This window comes from Pteronotus mesoamericanus, unplaced genomic scaffold (genome assembly GCF_021234165.1).
Source record: "Pteronotus mesoamericanus isolate MK-2021 breed Mesoamerican mustached bat unplaced genomic scaffold, CSHL_Meso_final contig_25, whole genome shotgun sequence".
Lineage (NCBI taxonomy): Eukaryota > Metazoa > Chordata > Mammalia > Chiroptera > Mormoopidae > Pteronotus > Pteronotus mesoamericanus.
In genome coordinates this window covers 31,640,904-31,660,961 of record NW_026555105.1, presented here as the reverse complement: position 1 = coordinate 31,660,961, position 20,058 = coordinate 31,640,904, and the positions used below count along the sequence as shown (strand labels likewise).

The 20,058-nt window shown below is 37.0% G+C and overlaps 1 pseudogene; it reads left to right on the top strand.

The window, feature by feature from the left end:
- The first annotated feature begins 5,207 nt into the window (after positions 1–5,207).
- Positions 5,208–7,377, top strand: LOC129070539 (heat shock protein HSP 90-beta-like; annotated as a pseudogene).
- Positions 7,378–20,058: the final 12,681 nt, after the last annotated feature.

Here is a 20,058-nt window from a genome sequence, read left to right as displayed (position 1 = left end):
TAATATCACTTTACTATTCTAGATGTTTCAAGATGAGCTTCTCGAAGCCACTGTATTTTAGGGGCAGCTACTAGACTTTGTTAATTCAAAAAACACTTTTATATCTACCAAAATTAGTTTATTTCTTTCTTTGGGGGGGTTATTTGTTAAAGCAATGATGATTTGTTTGGGTGGTTTTAAAATAATATTTGGTATGTTAAATTACAAACTGACAACCAGGCTAAGTTCCACCTATAAATCTTGTTATAACTTCTGTATAAACTAAGAATAAGTAATTTTGTGATTGTTAATTGATATTTGATTAATGTAAGTTGAGTAGGCTAAATTCTTCTTAAACAAAAGTGACATTTATAAATTTAGTTAATGCATTGCTTTAAAACATTTAACACTTAGTTAATTAAGTGCTTTTAAAATTTAAAACATAACAAACTATAGAAATGATCCCTGAAAGTAAGGTCAAGTCAAGGAACATGCATAAAGGACACATGGAAAAAGACAATGGGGGGAAGTATTGATGTGGGAGGTAGGGGGTGGGTAGTGCAGGAGTGGGTAATGGGGGAAAATGAGGACAACTGCAATTAAACAACAAAAATAAATAAAATTTAAAGCATAAAAACACTATTTTATTTTCTTTTAAGCATTCCAAATGGTTACTGAGGAAGTCAAGATGGTGGAGGAGCGATGGAAATCACACTGACCTCCTCTCAGGACTGATCTGGAATTACAACTAAACTGTGGCGAAATCACCTGGAACAAACAACTGAACAATAGGGAGAGAGGAGCCTTATAACCTCAGACAGACAGAAGAATCAGCTTTAGCACAACTTAACTGGTAAGAAGTGTGATAGAGACTCGAGAAGGCAGGCAGGGTGCCCACAAGCAGCAGTGCCAGAGGGACATTGAAATGGCCAGTTGGATTCCCCTGAGAAGAGCAGGGTCTAAACCATAACCAGGGATCTCCAGCCTACAGCACCATAGCCCAGACAATTAACAGATAACAACCAGCTGTGAAAAGCAACAGGGTTACTCTCTTCCAGAGATGGGCAGCTGTAGACACAAAGAGCCTTTTAAAGGGCCAATGCATAAATCTGTATTTGCAGCCACTTATCCTGGTCTCCTGGAAATGCGAGGATAGAGTAGGGTAGAGATGCCTGAGGAGAGACTGGGGAAGGAGGCTTTGGGGAGAGAACTGAGAGAGTAGCCAGCAGGATCCTGGTGCTGATTCATCCCCTATACCGCAGCAGCCATCTTGCTCAGGCAGACAACTGCCCTGAGTGACAATAGCCTGAAAGGAAACAATAGCCTTGCCCCCAGGAGGGACTCTGCGTTGCTCTGTGGTGCTTAAACCTAATTGTTGAGTGCAGAGTGACTAGATTAACAACTGAAGGAGACAGCCACAGACAGATTCCTCAAACAGACTGCCTAAGGTTAGACAGGGACAATATCTGACATCATCAGAGGCAGATCCAGAAAGAAAAAACAGCAGTCTCCTTGCATAGAAGTTCACACCACAAAGTCAGGAAATCAAGACAGATCAATTTAAGAAGCAGAAGAAAAAAGGAGTCTGACAAATAACGGGAAGACAAAGAAACACCCCAGTCAAAAGGAAAGGAGGAATCCCCAGAAAGAGAACTAAATGAAATAGAGGCAAGTAAACTATCAGGTACTAAGTTCAAAACAATGGTTCTAAGGAAGCCCAATGAGTTCAGTGAGCTCAGAGAGAATTACCAGAAACTACAGGGAAACTATGAGGAACTTACTGCAAACTGTATCAGCATGAAAAAGGACATAGAAACTACCAACAAGAGACAAGAGTAAATGAATAATACCATTTCTGAATTGAATAACACAGTAGAAGGAATCAAAATCAGGCTAGATGAAGCAGAGGATTGAATCAGCGAGCTGGAGGATAAGGTAGAAAAAAGCTTCCAGAAAGAAAAATAAAATGAAAAATGACTCAAAAACAATGAAGAAGTGTTTAAGGGAAATGCAAGACAACCTGAAATGTAATAATATCCTTATAATAGGGATACCAGAAGGAGCGGAAGAGGACCAAGGGATAGAGAACCTGTTTGAAAAAGTAATGATGGAAAACTTCTGTAATTGGAGGAGACAAAAATTCACACAAGTCCACCCAGTCAGGCCTACTCCAAGACACATCATTATCAAAATGGAAAATATCAAGGACAAAGAGAGAATCCTAAAGGCAGCAAGGGAGAAACAAGTAGTGACATACAAGGAAGCTCCGATACGACTAGCAGGTGACTTCTCAACAGAAACACTACAAGCCGGAAGGGAATAGCAAGAAATATTCCAAGTCATGAAAAGCAAAGGCCTACAACCAAGGCTGCTCTACTCAGCAAGGCTCTCAATGAAAATGGAAGGTGAAATAAGAAGTTTCCCAGACAAAAGAAGGCTAAAAAATACACCTTCACTAAACCAGCATTGCAAGATATGTTAAAGTGGCTGCTTTGAGAGGATGAAGAAAAAGAGTATATGAATACCCAATTTATTTCACAGTCACCAATACTTGATATTACCAATATTTTTAATATATAATAATCTGATTGTGACAGTGATGTGCTAATTGATACTTTATTATTTGTTGAAACAAACCTATTTTTGTATTTTTCTTGCCTATTTCTATTATTTTTTTTTTAAAAAGCTTAAAATAACTTTTTGGTATTCTTTATCCATTTTTTTACTAAATGTAGAATTTATTCCCTAAAAAAAACTATTAACCCTTTTTTTGGTATGTTGCAAATACTGTCTTTTTCTCTTACCTGTCCTTTAACTTTTTTATATGTATATTATTATATAGTCTTAAATGTTTAATATAGTCGTATTGTCAATATTTTACTTTAGATCTTCTGGGTTTGAATATTTTACTCCAGGGTAAGAAAAATATTATTTTGTATTTTGTCCTAAAACTCCTTAGATTTTACATATTAATTTTTAACTTGAATATTTTTTGTATAATGTGAGATAGGGCTCTATATATGTTTTATTTCAAGTAATAGTGGCCCATGTACCTTATTTGTTGACTAAGCCTTATTTTACCCATTGATTTGAAATATAAATTTAATCAAATATTACATTTTTAGACATATATGTATATATATGTTTGTTTGTTTCTAGAATGCTCATTTTATTTCATTGATCTACTTGATTATTTCCGTGATGGTGTCATGTTTATCAAAATAAGAAACTTCTGCTTGACTAAAGAAAACATCAGCAAAATGAAAAGGGAACCAACCATATGGGAAAATATAATTGCCAGTGAAACTTTGGACAAGGTTTTGATCTCCAAAATATATAAAGAACTCACACAGCTCCACTCCTGGAAGACAACCAATCCAATTAAAAAATGGGCAAAGGACATGAACAGACACTTCTCCAAGGAGGACATACACAGGGCCCAAAGATATATGAAAAGATGCTCAGCATCACTAGTCATCAGAGAAATGCAAATTAAAACCACAATGAGAAACCACCACTTCACACCAATCAGAATGGCCATGATAAACAAATCAACAAACTAAAACTGCTGGCAAGATTTTGGAGAAAAGGGAACCCTAGTACACTATTGATGGGAATGCAGACTGGTGCTGCCGTTGTGGGAAACAGTTCAGAATTTCCTCTGAATTCTCAAAATGGAACTGCCTTTTGACCCAGCGATTCCACTGCTGGGATTACATCCTAAGAATCCCAAAACATCAATCGAAAAGAACCTATGCACCCCAATGTTCTTGGCAGCACTATTTACAATAGTCAAGTGCTGGAAACAACCTAAGTGCCCATCAGTAAATGACTGGATCAAAAAACTATGGTATATTTACACAATGGCATACTACGCAGCACAAAGAAAGAAAGAGCCCTTTCTCCTTTGAGCCTTTGCGACAGCATGGATGGAATTGAAAAGCATTATGCCAAGTGAAATAAGTCAGGGGATGAAAGACAAACGCCATATGATCTCACCTATAAGTGGAACCTAATCAACAAAACAAACATGTGAAAGTTAAGTTTTTTACTCTTTGTAAACTACACTTCAGAAATTTGTTGAATAATCTGTTTCATTGGTATCTGAACTGCCACTGTAATCTTCTTGCTTTATTAGCAATATTCTAAATAGTTTCTCAGAACTTTTCCATATTTGAGTATTCATCATAATCTCCACAATAATAGACAATAAAATTTCCATATTATACATTTAAAACAGAGGCTCACAGAATTATTTGTTTAATTTTAGGTCCCAGATAGTTAAAAACTACTCTGTAATGCAGCTGAGTTTTTAATAATTTTTTAGTTTGCTTCACACCTTTTACCCTGTGTTATCTGAGCCATTTAAAGTCAAAATTACTCAGAACTGCACAGCACTCCTATAAAATTAAAAACATTGGAAGACCTGATGGTCCTTATTTTAAGTCTTTTCAAGAAAAAGCAAACTGTTAACTTTGGAGGCTTCAGTTCAAAGCAACATTTGATAAGACATTAAAACTGGTCAGCCAATTAACTTTGGAATCCCAATTGTATAGAGGGTGGCTTGTAGGACATTGATAACAGATGTCACTTGCATCAAGGAATATATGCTATTTAAGTGATGAACATTCAGCAATCTAGTTGTGAAGGCAAAGAATGGACATGTACAGTTTTTAAAAATCCATAAAATTAAAAAAATGTAAGCAACGTTTTTCAGAAAAGAAATAGATGAAACATCACAACTAATTAGCGATTGGTGATCAAATGCATTATTCTTCTTTGTGGAAAGAAAAAAGCATAAAAGATAATGTTTTATATCAACTTGGTATTTGGGTTCAAAATTCAGTTCACCTTGATTATTTTTTTTTCTCCTCTGTAAACCACAAGAGAGGTATTCAAATTTGAATGGTACCAATACTGGGGTACCTATAAATGTTTATAAGAATTCTTACTTTCTTCAGACTGGCTTGTCCTCACTGATTTTTTTTCCTGTCCTGAACTCATGATTTATGATATCTTGTGGAGATGCTGTAAATATTTTTTCTTGAATTCCCAGACAGAAAATACAGGGTGGGGCAAAAGTAGGTTTACAGTTGTTCATATGGAGAATAATACAATCATTAATAAATAATACAAGAGCCCTTGAGTCAACCCCGTGTATGCGGTTTGCTGTGTGTGAGCCAAAAATAGTCCCTGCTCTCTAGTACTTGCATCTCTTCACCTTTAAGATGCCCGAGGAAGTGCGCCATGGAGAGGAGGAGGTGGAGACTTTTGCCTTCCAGGCAGAAATTGCCCAACTCATGTCTTTCATCATCGATACCTTCTACTCTAACAAGGAAATTTTCCTTCGGGAGTTGATCAGTAATGCTTCTGATGCCTTGGACAAGATACCCTATGAGAGCCTGACTGACCCTTCCAAGTTGGATGGTGGTAAAGAGCTGAAAATTGACATCATCCCCAACCCTCAGGAATGCACTTTGTCTCTGGTAGCCACAGTCATTTGCATGACCAAAGCTGCTCTTGTAAATAATCTCGGAACCATTGTCAAGTCTGGTACAAAAGCATTTATGGAAGCTCTTCAGACTGGTGCAGACATCTTCATGATTGGACAATTTGGTGTTGGCTTTTATTCTGCCTTCCTGGTGACAGAGAAAGTAGTTGTGACCACAAAGCACAACGATGATGAGCAGTATGCCTGGGAGTCTTCTGCTGGGGGTTCCTTCACTGTGCGAGCTGACCATGATGAGCCCATTGGCCGGGGTACCAAAGTGATCCTTCACCTTAAAGAAGACCAGACTGTACTTAGAGGAGAGGTGGGTCAAAGAAGTGGTGAAGAAGCACTCACAGTTCATAAGTTATCCCATCACCCTTTATTTGGAGAAGGAACGAGGGAAAGAAAGCATTGATGATGAAGCAGAGGAAGAGAAAGGGGAGAAAGAAGAGGAAGATAAAGATGATGAGGAGAAACCCAAGGTTGAAGATGTGGGCTCAGATCAGAAGGATGATAATGCTAAGGATAAGAAAAAGAAAACAAAGAAGATTAAGGAGAAATACGTCAATCATGAAGAACTGAACAAGACCAAGCCCATTTGGACCAGGAACCCTGATGACCTCACCCAGGAGGAATATGAAGAGTTCTATAAGAGCCTTACCAATGACTGGAAAGACCACTTGGCAGTCAAGCACTTTTCTGTAGAAGGTCAGTTGGAATTCAGGGCATTGCTGTTCATTCCCTGTCAGGCTCCCTTTGATCTCTTTGAGAGTAATAATAATAATAAGAAGAAGAATATCAAACTATGTCCATCATGTGTTCATCATGGACAGCTGTGATGAGTTGATATTGGAGTATCTCAACTTCATCCGTAGTGTGGTTGACTCTGAGGACCTGCCCCTGAACATCTCCCGAGAAATGCTTCAGCAGAGTAAAACCTTGAAGGTCATTTGTAAAAACATTGTTAAGAAGTGCCTTGAGCTCTTCTCTGAGCTGGCAGAAGACAAGGAGAACTATAAGAAATTCTATGAGGCATTCTCTAAAAACCTAAAGCTTGGGATCCATGAGGACTCAACTAATTGGCGACGCCTCTCCGAGCGTCTGCGCCATCACACCTCCCAGTCTGGAGATGAAACGACTTCTCTTTCAGAATATGTCTCTTACATGAAGGAGACCCAGAAATCTATTACATTACTGGTGAGAGCAAAGAGCAGGTTGCCAACCCTGCTTTGATGGAGCGAGTACGGACACGGGGCTTTGAGGTAGTGTATATGATGGAGCCTATCGATGAGTACTGTGTACAGCAGCTCAAGGAGTTTGATGGGAAGAGTTTGGTCTCAGTTACCAAGGAGGGCCTGGAGCTACCTGAGGATGAAGAGAAGAAGAAAATGGAAGAGAGCAAGGCCAATTTTGAGAACCTCTCTAAACTCATGAAAGAGGTCTTGGATAAGAAGTTGAGAAGGTGACAATCTCCAATAGGCTTGTGTCTTCACCCTGCTGCATTGTGACTAGCACCTACAGCTGGACAGCTAACATGGAGTGTATCATGAAAGCCCAGGCACTCCGTGATAACTCCACAATGGGATACATTATGGCCAAAAAGCACCTGTAGATCAACCCTGACCACCCTATTGTGGAGACTTTACGGCAGAAGGCAGAGGCAGACAAGAATGACAAGGCTGTCAAGGACCTTGTAGTATTGCTGTTTGAAACTGCGCTGCTCTCTTCTGGCTTCTCATTTGAAGATCCCCAGACCCACTCCAACTGCATCTATCGCATGATCAAGCTAGGTCTAGGCATTGATGAAGGTGAAGTAACAGCAGAAGAACCCAGTGCTGCCATTCCTGATGAGATCTTCCTTCCTTGAGGGTGATGAGGATGCCTCTCTCGTGGAAGAAGTAGACTAGGAGTTTCTATCTGCAGACCTTGTATCCTCTGTGTAGAGTCTTCATGGCTTCCCTAGAAGCCCTGAGTGGCCTTAGTTCACTTGGTTTTCCTCTGCTGTTTAGTGTCTTTTTTTCTCTCCTGTCTTTGCCTAAGCCAGGTTACAAGGGCCTCAAGCCTTCCCTTCTCATATTTGACATTGAGTTTGGATGTTGTTGTGCATTGTTTTTTATTTTGTTCTGAAATTAAAGTATGCAAAATTAAAAAAATAAATAAATAATACAAGAATAAGCTGTTTCACATACAACAGTAAACCTACTTTACCCCATTGTACAGCAGGACTAGCTACCTAATTTGCAGGCCCCATACAAAATAAAAATGTGAACCCTGTGTTCAAACAGGAAGAATATTGCCAGCACCCTAGAATCCTGTTCAGGCCCCCTCCAGCCACAGCTCTCCCCAAGTTAACCATTATCTCCACTTCTAACAGCACAGATTGGCTTGGCCCTTTTGTTTATTTTCTTGATTTTATATCAATGGAAACATGCAAAATACACTTCTTGTGTCTGACTTTTTTTGCCCAATATTATGATTGTGAGATTTTTCCATATGCTTACATGTAATTATAATTGTTTTATTCTTATTGAATAAACTTCATTGTATAGATTCTTAAAATTCTTAGTACTGGTATCATAGTAAGGTTCATTTCCCCCCAGAATTTTCCTCATACATGCACATGCATAGACATACATAGGTACATATGGACAGACAGAGAGACACACAGACACATTATGATGAATTCATTCTACTCTGAATGAAGTGGGGAAGGGAAGGTTTCATACTAACTGGGTTTTGACCTTTGAATAAGGTGTCTGTTGCCCAGAAACCACAATGTGTTCCCTCTCTGGAAGACATTGGTTGACACATTTAATCACATTGTCTTCTCTTCCAAAATGGCTACATTTTTTTTTTTTTCTTTCTGCGAGGGAGCTAGTGCAGGAAACTTTAGCTGGAGACATGCCAAATCTGTATTCAACCTGTTTTTCCAGTTCTGGGAACCTGGCAATTTTTCCTCACTCCATTTCCCATTAGTTGGTTTTTATTTCTTGCCATGAAGAAATCACACATATATAATGACTTATGGAAAAATTCACAGAAACAACTTGTAAGGAAGATAATACACCAATTACACCTTAGCTTGTTTTGAATGCAGGGGAATGCCATCAAATATTTTCTTGTTTTTGAAATTTCCAAGGTTGATCTTTATTATTTTTAATTTAGTTATTAATATATAATTTATATACCGTATAATACATTCATTTAAAGAATACAATTCAGTAGTTTTTACTATATTCATAGAGTTATGTAGTCATCACCACAATCAATTTTAGAAGGTTTCATTACCCTAAAAGGAAACTACATACCCATTAGCAGTCACTTCTTATTTTCACCCAACTTCTCCCTCTCAACCCCACCCCCTACATTTGCCCCTAACCAGATAACTGCTAAATTAATTTTTCTCAACATTTTTACCATTGTATTTTTTTTGAAAATTTTATAGCAGTGGAATTATACACTTTATGTTCTTTTGTGAATGGTTTCTTTCACTACTTCATTTCTTTTTGTGGCTGAATTATATTCAGATATACGACCTTTTGTTTATCCATTCATCAGTTGATGGATATCAAGATTGTTTCTACTTTTTGGTTATTATGAATTATGCTTCTGTGAACATTTGTGTGCAGGTTTTTATGTGGAAATATGTTTCTGTTTCTCTTGGGTATGTGCATAAGAATTTCTGGGCTATATGTTAACTTTATGTTCAACATTTGAGGAGCTATGAGATTTTTTCCAAATTGGCTGCATCATTTTACATTGCAAATAGCAATGTATGAAGGTTCCAATTTCTGCATATTTTCATTAAAATTTGGAATTATCTGTCATTTTGATTATAGCTATTCTAATAGGTATGAGGTAGTATCTCATTATGGTTTTGATTTGCATTTCCCTGATGCCTAATAATATTAAGCATCTTTTCGCATGAGTATCGATTATCTTTACGTCTTCTTTGGAGAAATGTTTATTCAATCTTGTGCCCATTTTAAAATTGCACTTTCTTTATTATTAAGTTTTAAGAATTCTTTATATATCTTATCTTCAAGTACCTCATATATGTGATTTGCAAATATTTTCTCCATTTTCTATGTTGTTTTTCTATGTTTTTTGTTGGGGAGATGATTTCTTAAAAATCCTTACCTGAAGATAAGTTTATTGATTTTATAGAGAGAGAGGAAGGGAGGGAGAGGCAGAGACTGAGAGAAATATCAATGAGAGAGAGAAACATCAATCAGAGGGTTGTCTCTTGTATATGTCCTGATTTCGTATTGAACCCACAACCTAGGTATGTGTCCTGACTGGGAAACAAACCTGCAACCTTTGGGGCATTAGATGCTCCTAGACAGGATGTATGATTTAAAAAAAAATTCTCAATTACAGTTGACATACAACATTACATTAGTTTCAGGTGTACAACACAGTGATTGGATAGTACATGACTTCCTAAGTCATCACCTGATAACTCTATTAATTCCCCTCTGACACCATACATAGTTATTACAATATTATTGACTATATTCCGTGTGCTGCACTGTACATCCCTTTCTTTTCACTTTCTTGATGGTGTTCTTTGAAACACAAAAGTTTCTAATTTTGATGAAGTCTAATTTATCTTTTTCTTTTTCACGTGTGCTGTTGGTGTCATTGCACTTATTCTTAAATAAGATTTCAAAGCATTTTTAAATTGTTAATGCTTAAAATTAATTGTATTATTTTCCTGGAACTTGATATGTTTACTATATTTTTAGGGAAGGATTGTTTTAAAGATTTTATTTATTTTTAGAGAGGGGAAGGGAGGGAGAAAGAGAGGAAAAGAAACATCAGTTTGTGGTTGTCTTTTGGGTGTCCTCTACTAGGGACCTGGCCTGTAACCCTGGCATGTACCCTGACTAGGAACTGAACCAGCAACCCTTTTGGTTCTCAGGGTGGTGCTCAATCCATTGAACCACACCAGCCAGGGTAGGTAAGGATTTTTAATGGCAAACCAGTCAATGATTTCCTATATATTTTGGGGGGTTGGAATTCCCACTTGTTACTTAGTGCTAGTTTTAAATAAAAAATACCATATGATCTCACCTATAAGCGGAACCTAACCAACAATGCAAAGAAGCAAGGAAAATATGACCAGCAACACTGAAAGGAAAAGAAATCAACAGAGACAAGAGGGAAGGGGGGGGCAGGGAAGGGGAAGGGAAGGGGAAAGTCAAGGAACATATAGCAAGGACTCATGGACAAAACCAAAGGGGAAGAGCTGAGGGAGGGAAGGTGGGAGGGGGCAAGGGAAAGAGGTGGGGGGGAGGCAGAGACAAATGTATTTAAAAAGTAAATAAATTAATTAAAAAAAATAAAATAAAATAAAATAAATAAAAAACAAAAAAACAAAAAAGAAAACAAAACATCTGAAATGGACTTTTTCTCTAGCAAAGGATTTAAGGATGGCCTGACATGAATATCTGTAGGATCAGCCACAGGATAAGCATGTTTAATAGCTGATTGACACCTGGTTGTCTTGGCAGACAGGATAGGAAGATACCAAGACCACAATTTTCAACCTTTTTAATCTCATGGCACAGATAAACCAATTACTACAATTCTGCAGCACACCAAAAATACATTTTTTGTCAATATGAAAAAGATAGTTATAATTTTGACAGATTTACAACAAAATAATAACAGTAATTACCTACGCTTTTTGTTCCAAAGTGACTTTTTAAATAATCAGGTGCCTATACTTGTACGTAAGGATTTCTGTTACCAAGAATTAACCAATCAGATGCAACCGTATTATGTGATGTGACCAATAAGATGTGACTCTATTATGATCTATATATTTATGGTTCTAGACAGGTCATTCACTCTTGACAGCTATTCTTGTGTTGACTATTGCCATTTTTTTTTTTTTGACAATCGAAGGGAAAAGAGGTCAGTGTCTCTGTCTAAATAGTCAAGTATTGCATGTTTTAAAAATTCTTGCAGCACACCAATTGAAAATTGCTCTACTGAAGTAATCAGTCTAGTAGTATATACTTACTTATTCTCGGCCCCAGGGTGATATAAGCAGCATGGGAAGCTGATAAGTTGGATGAGCTCTGTTCTGTTTAAGATGTTATAAACTAGGTGTAAGATATATATCTAACATAGGAAGCAACTTATAAACAAGCCTCTTAAGTCCCTGTGTATCTAGTTTAATGCTCTTCAAGTAAGTCCTCAATAAATATTTATGTAAACTGAAATATAATATAGAATCTGGGACTAAATTATGTGGTATGGATTATAATTGTGGTTTGGCCCTGGGGAAGTCACTTCATCTTTCTGAGCTTCTGCTTACTTATCTGTAAATGGTGACAATAATAATGCTTAGTTCAAAGGGCAATAAGGAAGGGCAAATGAGACACTGCCTATGCAAGTGTTCATGTAACTGTTAAGACTCATGATAGCTGTGAATGCAGGAACAGAGGCAGCAGAGGGGAGCTGTTCAGACACAGGGTTTGAAATTTAACAGAACTGGGTGCACAGTATCTGTGTGCTCTTGGACACATTTGTAAAACTTGCTTTATGAGATTATTGTGTGGAATATTTTAAATGAGATAAGATATGCAAAAAACTAAACACAGGAGGGTCTTTTAGGTGAAGGCAATAGATGCAAAGCATAAAAGGACATATTTTCCCTAGGATGAGAGTATGTGTTGGGAGGTAACCAAAAAGCAGGACTAGGGACACCTTGGGAAAGGACTGAAAACAGAATCAGAGAACTGAAAACAGTTCCCCTGGGAGTCCACTGAAGAACTTTAATCAACAGCTATTTTGCCTGATGCTTATCTCAGACAGAAAGCAAGCTGCTACAATGGAAAAAGCCCTGTAATGGTGACTGGAGACTTGGGTTTGCTTGTAGCTCTGCCACTAGTCAGTTAGCTGTGTGCCTTAGACCAGCCACTTAGCCTCCCTAGACTTTCTCACCAGGTAAGTTCCTCAAAGTTAGTTTTGAGAAACAATAAGCTCCAAGTTGGTAGATCTAATTTTCTTTTTTTCATTTAATTCTCAGCTGAGGATATGTTTATAAGGAGAGGGGGGGGGGAGAGAGAGAGAGAGAGAGAGAGAGAGAGAGAGAGAGAGAGAGGCATCGATATGAGAGAGAAATATCAATGGGTTGCTTCCTGTACATGACCTGACCAGGGTTTGAACCCACAACCTTTTGGTGTATGGGACCACACTCCAAACAACTGAGCCACTCAGCCAGGGATAGATCTGGTTTTCTTAATTGTGCCACAGTTAGACTGCTGCCAAAGTTTAGAAAACAAGGAATATTTAGTCACCTGGGACTTGAAACAGTTTTCTAATACCCACAGACTTGGTGTTTTGAAACATCTTTGATGGTTCGTAGCAAATATATATGAGCATACATAGATGCCCAATTCCAACCCAGAGTGGTGTTTGGCAAAATGTTCCATATTGTTCATGTATCTCTCTTAAATGTAACAGATATTCTTATGAAATCACCACAATGCACTTCTTGAACATTTATTGATATGTAACACACATAGAGAAAAGTGCTGAAATCTTAAGTGTCTTGCTCTCCTAGTTTTCACAAACTGAACTCATCTGACTAATTACTTCTCAAATTAAGAAACAGAGTTTAACTAGGGCCATGGAATCTCACTTGCCCTCTATCAGTCACTGCCTCCCACAAGGATAACCATGGTTTATAATATCATTGAATAGTTTTAAAATGTAAAAATAAATAAGCAAAATCTCCAACAATTCTTTTAAAGATTGCTGAGTCTTTATTTGGAGATCTCGAAATGTCATTCAGAAATCCAATACTTTGCATGTGACTGCATGAATTATTTTCTATACTTTTGGAAAATAATTTGACAATATGTCTCAAGATCCATTAACACATTTATTCCATTCTGTTTTTGGTAATTTATCCAAGGAAAATATGTTTAAAAAGGGCGATTTTATATTTATGAATATTTTCACAGTTATCTATAATTATTAAACCAGAAAATAACTCAGACATTTAACAATAGATGAGTCATTAATTAATTTATAGATACCATGAAACATTAAGCAGCTGTTAAATGGGAAGACTCCGTAAAAACAGGGAAAATATTTATTTTGAAATGTCTAGTAAAAATTGAAAGTGCCAAATTGCACTATGCTAGAACCATATCTTTATAAAAATCAAATGCATATGGGCAAGCAGTGGAAAATATTTATGGAGGGATGTTGGTTGCTTTTTGTATTTGTTATGCTGTAAAATTTTTATGATAAGAATCTGATGGGCAAAATAAGAACATGTAAGCTTTTCTATTTAAAATAAATGTCTCATAACAGTAAAGTCAGAACTTTTAGAGTACAAAGGAACAAAAAATTACAAAGCTGATTATTTTTTAATTTAAAAGTCAACTGACAGCTATGAGAATGAAAAAATTGTGAAAGTGCAGCAACCTCCAATATTGACAGTGATTCAAGGAAATGAGCATTTTCATACAGTGATGGTGGGTGTAAAATTTCTACACTATTTGGAAAACAAACAAGCAGTAATTGATGAAATAAAAATGCATGTGCCCTTTGACCCAAAAATCTTCCATAGGATATATCTAGGAATCTAGCCTATGTAAGTATCAGGACTCAAAGACACCTGTATCAAATATATCAAATTGTTCACAGCATTGTTTGTAGTAGGAAAACATGCAGCCACAAACAAACCTGGACACACCTGAATGTCCATTAGCTCTGCAATGATTGGGCAAATTGTGGTACATCCATAAAATGAAACATTTTGGAGCTATGATAAGGAATGACTTAGACCTATCTCAGACTGACTTGGAGAAATACAAATGATTGCTAAATGAGAAAAAAAAAAGACTAATGTGAACAATATAAACTTGCTTTGTAAAAACAATAAATGTGAAGCTATTTCCTGGTTACATGAGGAAGTGAGAGGATAAATATTAACTTTTCTTAACTTATCTATATTGGTGAATTTGAATAGGCACTATTGTGTAATTTCTGAAGAGTAATTTAATAAACAATATTTTTTAAAGTCAATGACTCTCCCAAAGCACTTACAGTTCAATACTGACCAATGATTTCTCTGACATACACTTATAGGTGAGATCATATGGTATTTGTCTTTCACTTCCTGGCTTATTTCACTTAGCATAATGCTCTCCAGTTCCACCATCCATGCTGTCAAGAAGGGTAGGAATTCCGTCTTTTTTTCTGCTGCATTGTATTCCATCATGTAAATGTATCATTGTAACAAAAAACAAACTGACAGTAACAAGAGGGGAGGGGGTCGGGGATTATGGGGAAAAGAAGGGGAAGGATGATCAAGGAACATGTATAAAGGACCCACGGAGAAAGCCAAAGGGGCACAGGATTGAGGGTGGGAGGTACGGCAGAGTAGGGCAGGGGAAAGTGGTGGTGGGAAAATGGAGACAACTATGCTCGAACAAGAATAAAAAATTCTTTTACATAAAAAGTGTAGAATTATTACTAATGAGGCTATTTCATCAAATACTAATTGGCATATAATCTACAAATGATTTGTGCAATTTCATGAAGAATGCAAACACTTCTAAAATACAAATATTCTTTTTATAGAATGCTCATATTTGTGCTATGAGAACTATTTTTTTTAATGTGTCCTTCTTTGAAAAAGTAGAATGATATAGCATCCTTAACAGTTTCACTAAATATGTTTTCTTGAATATTGTCCAAGACAACTTTGTGGGATAAAGGGAAAGAGCAAAAAGCTTCTTTTGATTTTTGACATCTACAAATATCTGAGCCTCACTTTTAGTTGGTGAAATATCGTCATTCCTCCCTTTGTTTATTTATAAGGGGTCAGGGCAGAAAGTTAAGTAACCATCCAGTTGTAGTTGCTGGTGTTGCCCATTTCTGATCGCTGTCCATGTCTTCCAAACTTGGTTTATTAACAAGCAGGACTCTCATCAGCATTGTCCCCAGGAATCACCTGCTTCTGGTGACAAGTGGGATAAGAGCTCTTAGTTATCCTGCAAGTATCATTGCAGAACCATAAACAGATCAGAGGAAACACTTCTTGGATGCATAGAAATTGAGTGTCTAGTCCCTAGGGTTTATCACTGGCAATAGTCCTAAGATTCACACATTTCTCTCACAAAAGAGAAGCTGATCATCTGGTCAAAAATCTTGTGCAGCCAGCCAAGCAGGCATATGGCACACTGTTGATGCTCCAGAGAAATCATTACCTATGGGCACAAATTTATTAAATTTTTTCTTAACCTATATTTCTTTTTCAGTATTTACTATCCAAGTGAGAAAACTCTGGCATGTGATTTCCACCTCTTTATTCTCCAAACCACAGGGCCCAAACTTCTGTTGTGTATTATGCTGAGATTTGAAGTGCCTGAATTACAGAAAAGGAGGAGATACTGCCTCAGATCTAGGTGAATATTTGATCTAAACTTCCTGTGTCACTAAATATCCCACAAAGACTTTTTTTAACTAATGATAAAGCTTAGTTCCCAAAGTTTATTTATAATTTACTTAGGAATTCAGCATTACAAATTTTTAGGTGGTAAGAGGATGTCATCCTGAAAAAGCCCATTACTTAACTTTTCTTTTTAAAAAATGTATCCTCACCTAAAGATATATTTATTGATTTTAGAGAGAGAGGAAGAGTGATAGAGAAGGGGAAAGAGAGAGAGAGAGAGAGAGAGATCAATGTGAGAGACAAACATCGATAGGTTGCTTCCTGTACACTCTCCTCCCAAGATTGAACCTCAACCTAAGTATGTGCCCTGATCAGGAATTGAACCCACAACCTTTTTGGTGTATGAGTCAGCACTTCAACCAACTGAGCCATCTGGCCAGGGCTTACCGTTTTTTATTGTAGTAAGAACAGATAAGATGAGATCTGCTCTCTTAACAAAATTTTAAGTGTACAGTATAGTATTATTAACAATAAGCGCAATGTTACATAGCAGATCTCTAAAACTGATTAATCTTATATAATTTAAACTTTATTCCTCTTGAGTAGCAACTCCTTATTTCCTACCTTCCCCCAGACCTTGACAATAATCGTTCTATTTTGCACTTCTTTAAGTTTCACTGTCTTTGATTCCCTTATATAAGTGGAATCATGCAGTATTTGTTCTTCTGAGACTGGCATATTTCATTTACTTTAATATTCTCAAGCTTTATGCATGTTGTTGCATGTGGCAGAATTTCCTTCCCTTTTATGGCTGAATGATAATTGCACTGTGTGTATAGATGACATTTTCTTTATCCATTCATTAATGGGTGTTTAGTTTGTTTCCACATCTTACCTATTGTGAATAATGGCACATGAACATGAGGATACATACATCTCTTCATGGGCCTAACATTATTTTTTTTGAATAAATACCCAGAATAGAATTGTTGGCTCATTCAATGATTTTATTTTTAATTTTTTGAGGAAGCCCCATAACGTTTTCCATAGCAATTTCACCATTTTATATTCCGACTGACAGTGTACAAGGATTCCAATTTCTCCACATCCTTGCCAACATTTATCTTAAAATTTTTTTTCAATGATTATCTTCTAACAGGTGTGTTCATCTTGAGTATCATAACCTCTTAATATTAGCTAGACTTCTCCTAAAGCTATGTTATCACTGTGGAGTCTGTTTCTATTGGGGTCCAGCACTGGGGCTTCTTATTCTGCCACCTTACTGATGTTACTCACCAGGATGTTTCCAGTACTGATTTAAGTTTTAAGTGATAATTTTTTTTAAATGAGGTTAATTGTAATAAAATAGAAATATATCTGTATTATAATTTCTACTTTATGCGATGATATCTTACAACACTTCTATGAGGGAAATGGAAATATACCATTTGAATGACCCCAAGAAGAAAATGGTCCATTATCTGAGCCACTGGACATCTGAAAATTACCATCCTGGAGTTATCCAAGGGGAAAGAGTACAGGATTGATTCTTCTCAGAATGTGATTTTGAAAGAGAACCACTCTGTGTTCTATTGTTCGCTGCCGAAAAAACTGACTCCCAATGCCAGCATCTCATGAGAAGGAAAGGAACTATTTATTTAAAAGTTATACAGATTCAAAATAATGGTGGAATTCTGTTTTTAAGTCCCAAAGTCCCTTAAAACTAAACACCCACACACACACACACAGTCCTGCCTCCCTTGCCAAACCAGGCCCGTCAGAGGTACCATCTCTCAGGAAAAGGAATAGAAGTCTGTAGCTTGGCTAGGAAGGTTCCTGTTTTAACATTCCAGCTTCTCTCAGCCATCATGATTGGCTTGGCTCTCACTCTTAATCCAAAACTGCATGGCCCATCCTTGTGGTGGGCCGGTGGGGGGTCCTCCTGCATCCTTGGAAACTGTGTGGCCAAGACAGCATGGCTGCGTTGTTACTGAGTTTAAATCCCCTGGTGGATCTTCCTCTATAACCCCATGTTTGACTTCTCCCACGATCAGCTACACCTGCCAGTACTCTGGTTTCTTCTGCCTTTCTCTGCTACCATTGTTAGTCTGGGCAGGCTTCTCCTGTGATTTGGAGTGGACCATTTCCAAGCTCTTGCACAAGCACTGTAGCCTGGAAGTTGCCTCCCTACTGCATCACCAGTTAGAGTCCCGCCCATCTCCCCGGCTCCAAGCTTGGCAGGGGCAGCTATTCGCATTACTAAAAACACTGGCCAAGTTCTTTAGATGTGCAAAGTAACTCTCAGTGGCCCTGCTCCACTTCCCCTTCCCCCAAGCCAGGTTAGTGGGAGACTTCCCCATTTGGGGGACCTCTCCATTCTCTGTTACACTTTTTACTACAAGAACCCTCAGCTTTTCTTTCTCCTTTGGAACACCTCTGTGTTTTGCCTAGCTGTATTTTAGTTTGCAAACCCTAAGACCCTTGAATAAATGTCTGTTATTTATTCAAGCAAAATGTCTTGACTTATTTTCAGTTTGTTGGACACCATACCACCCCAAAGCTTGTAGTTTTATAAAAATACTCTGTCAAATGCTCAACTGTTCAATTAGGTCATGTCCTTCCAATATAAGTGGCATTGCTATATAAGCTTTGAAATATTTCTTTGAAGTTCTCTGATCTTAATATTTAAAAATATTCCCCAGACTTTTTTCCTTGATACTCAATGAGTTTGCATTCACTGGGCTTCTTACCATTACCACCTGCATAAACAATGTCACACTTGAGTGATGTCATTTAAATCGTAAGTGTTTTGATCATCATTGCCCCAGTTACCATTATCCCAGGTGTGGCATGGAGCTCTTGAACAATCATTTGATTTCTTTGGGCTGATTCCTTTTTTTCCTGCCTAGTGTACTGAATCCTATGGAAGACACACAATAGATGTTTAACAAAGGTGTGCTGAATGAATGAATGAGACTCAGTTTATTCATCTGTGAGGTGAAGGGTTTGGAAATAGCCTGTTATAAACTGTCATCCAGCCCAAACATTTGAAAATTCTTGAAGTTTGTATCATCATAGCTGCTAGGGTACTGTGCCATATGCTGTAAAACAAGTTAGACATGACAGCACCCTGTAATTAGTTCTTTATTTTAATCAGAGGACATTGATGTGCACATATATTTAACGCCATAGAAAGAAGACAAGTTATACACAGAATAGGCATGAGAATAAAAAAAAAGTTTTCTTTTGAAAAGTATACAGATATTTTCAAAAAATTCTTTAAGAAAAATAATAAAGATAATAATTTTTTGTCTTGAAGTGAGCAAAGCTTAATTAGATTCTTCCATTGACATTGAAAGCATCTTTACTACTTTATCCAGTCACCTTCAGGTGGGTTGACTGGTGTCTTGAACTGTTATTTATAAGCTTCCATTTAGAAAAAATATACAAATGTGTTAGGGAGCTAGTTCTGATTTGAGAAGATTATACCTAATGTGAGACAGGCTACACAGCTTTGGAAGCAGAAAAATATGGGCTTAAATTCTGGATCTGAATCTGCTTTTTACTAACTGAGCTCTCAGCCTTTCTGAGACTCAATTTTCCCATCTGCCCACCGACAGTGTACAAGGATTCCAATTTCTCCACATCCTTGCCAACATTTATCTTAAAATTTTTTTTCAATGATTATCTTCTAACAGGTGTGTTCATCTTGAGTATCATAACCTCTTAATATTAGCTAGACTTCTCCTAAAGCTATGTTATCACTGTGGAGTCTGTTTCTGTTTCAAGAATGTACTATTCTTGAAATAAATGTACTATTTCTTCTATGTTTCAAGACTTTTGGACACTCTATGATGTATTTATTGTATTTTTCCAACTAATAAACACATTGTTTTGAATTTCATAACTATTAGTTTTAAAACAAAACCAACATACTATTTTAAAATAACTTTATCTTATCATTTCTACCTTGTCTGATACACTATAGATGCAAAGGGTTTTCATTTATGGAAGTGAAATGCATGTTAATGGCAAATAAAATATTGTTCTTAAAGAGAGGAAATAAATCCCAGAAACTGACCCAGACATACTCTCCAAAGTTATGAGTGTTTTAAGCTTCCCTAAGCTAGAACACAGACCATTAAGAATAAAGTGCAAAGGA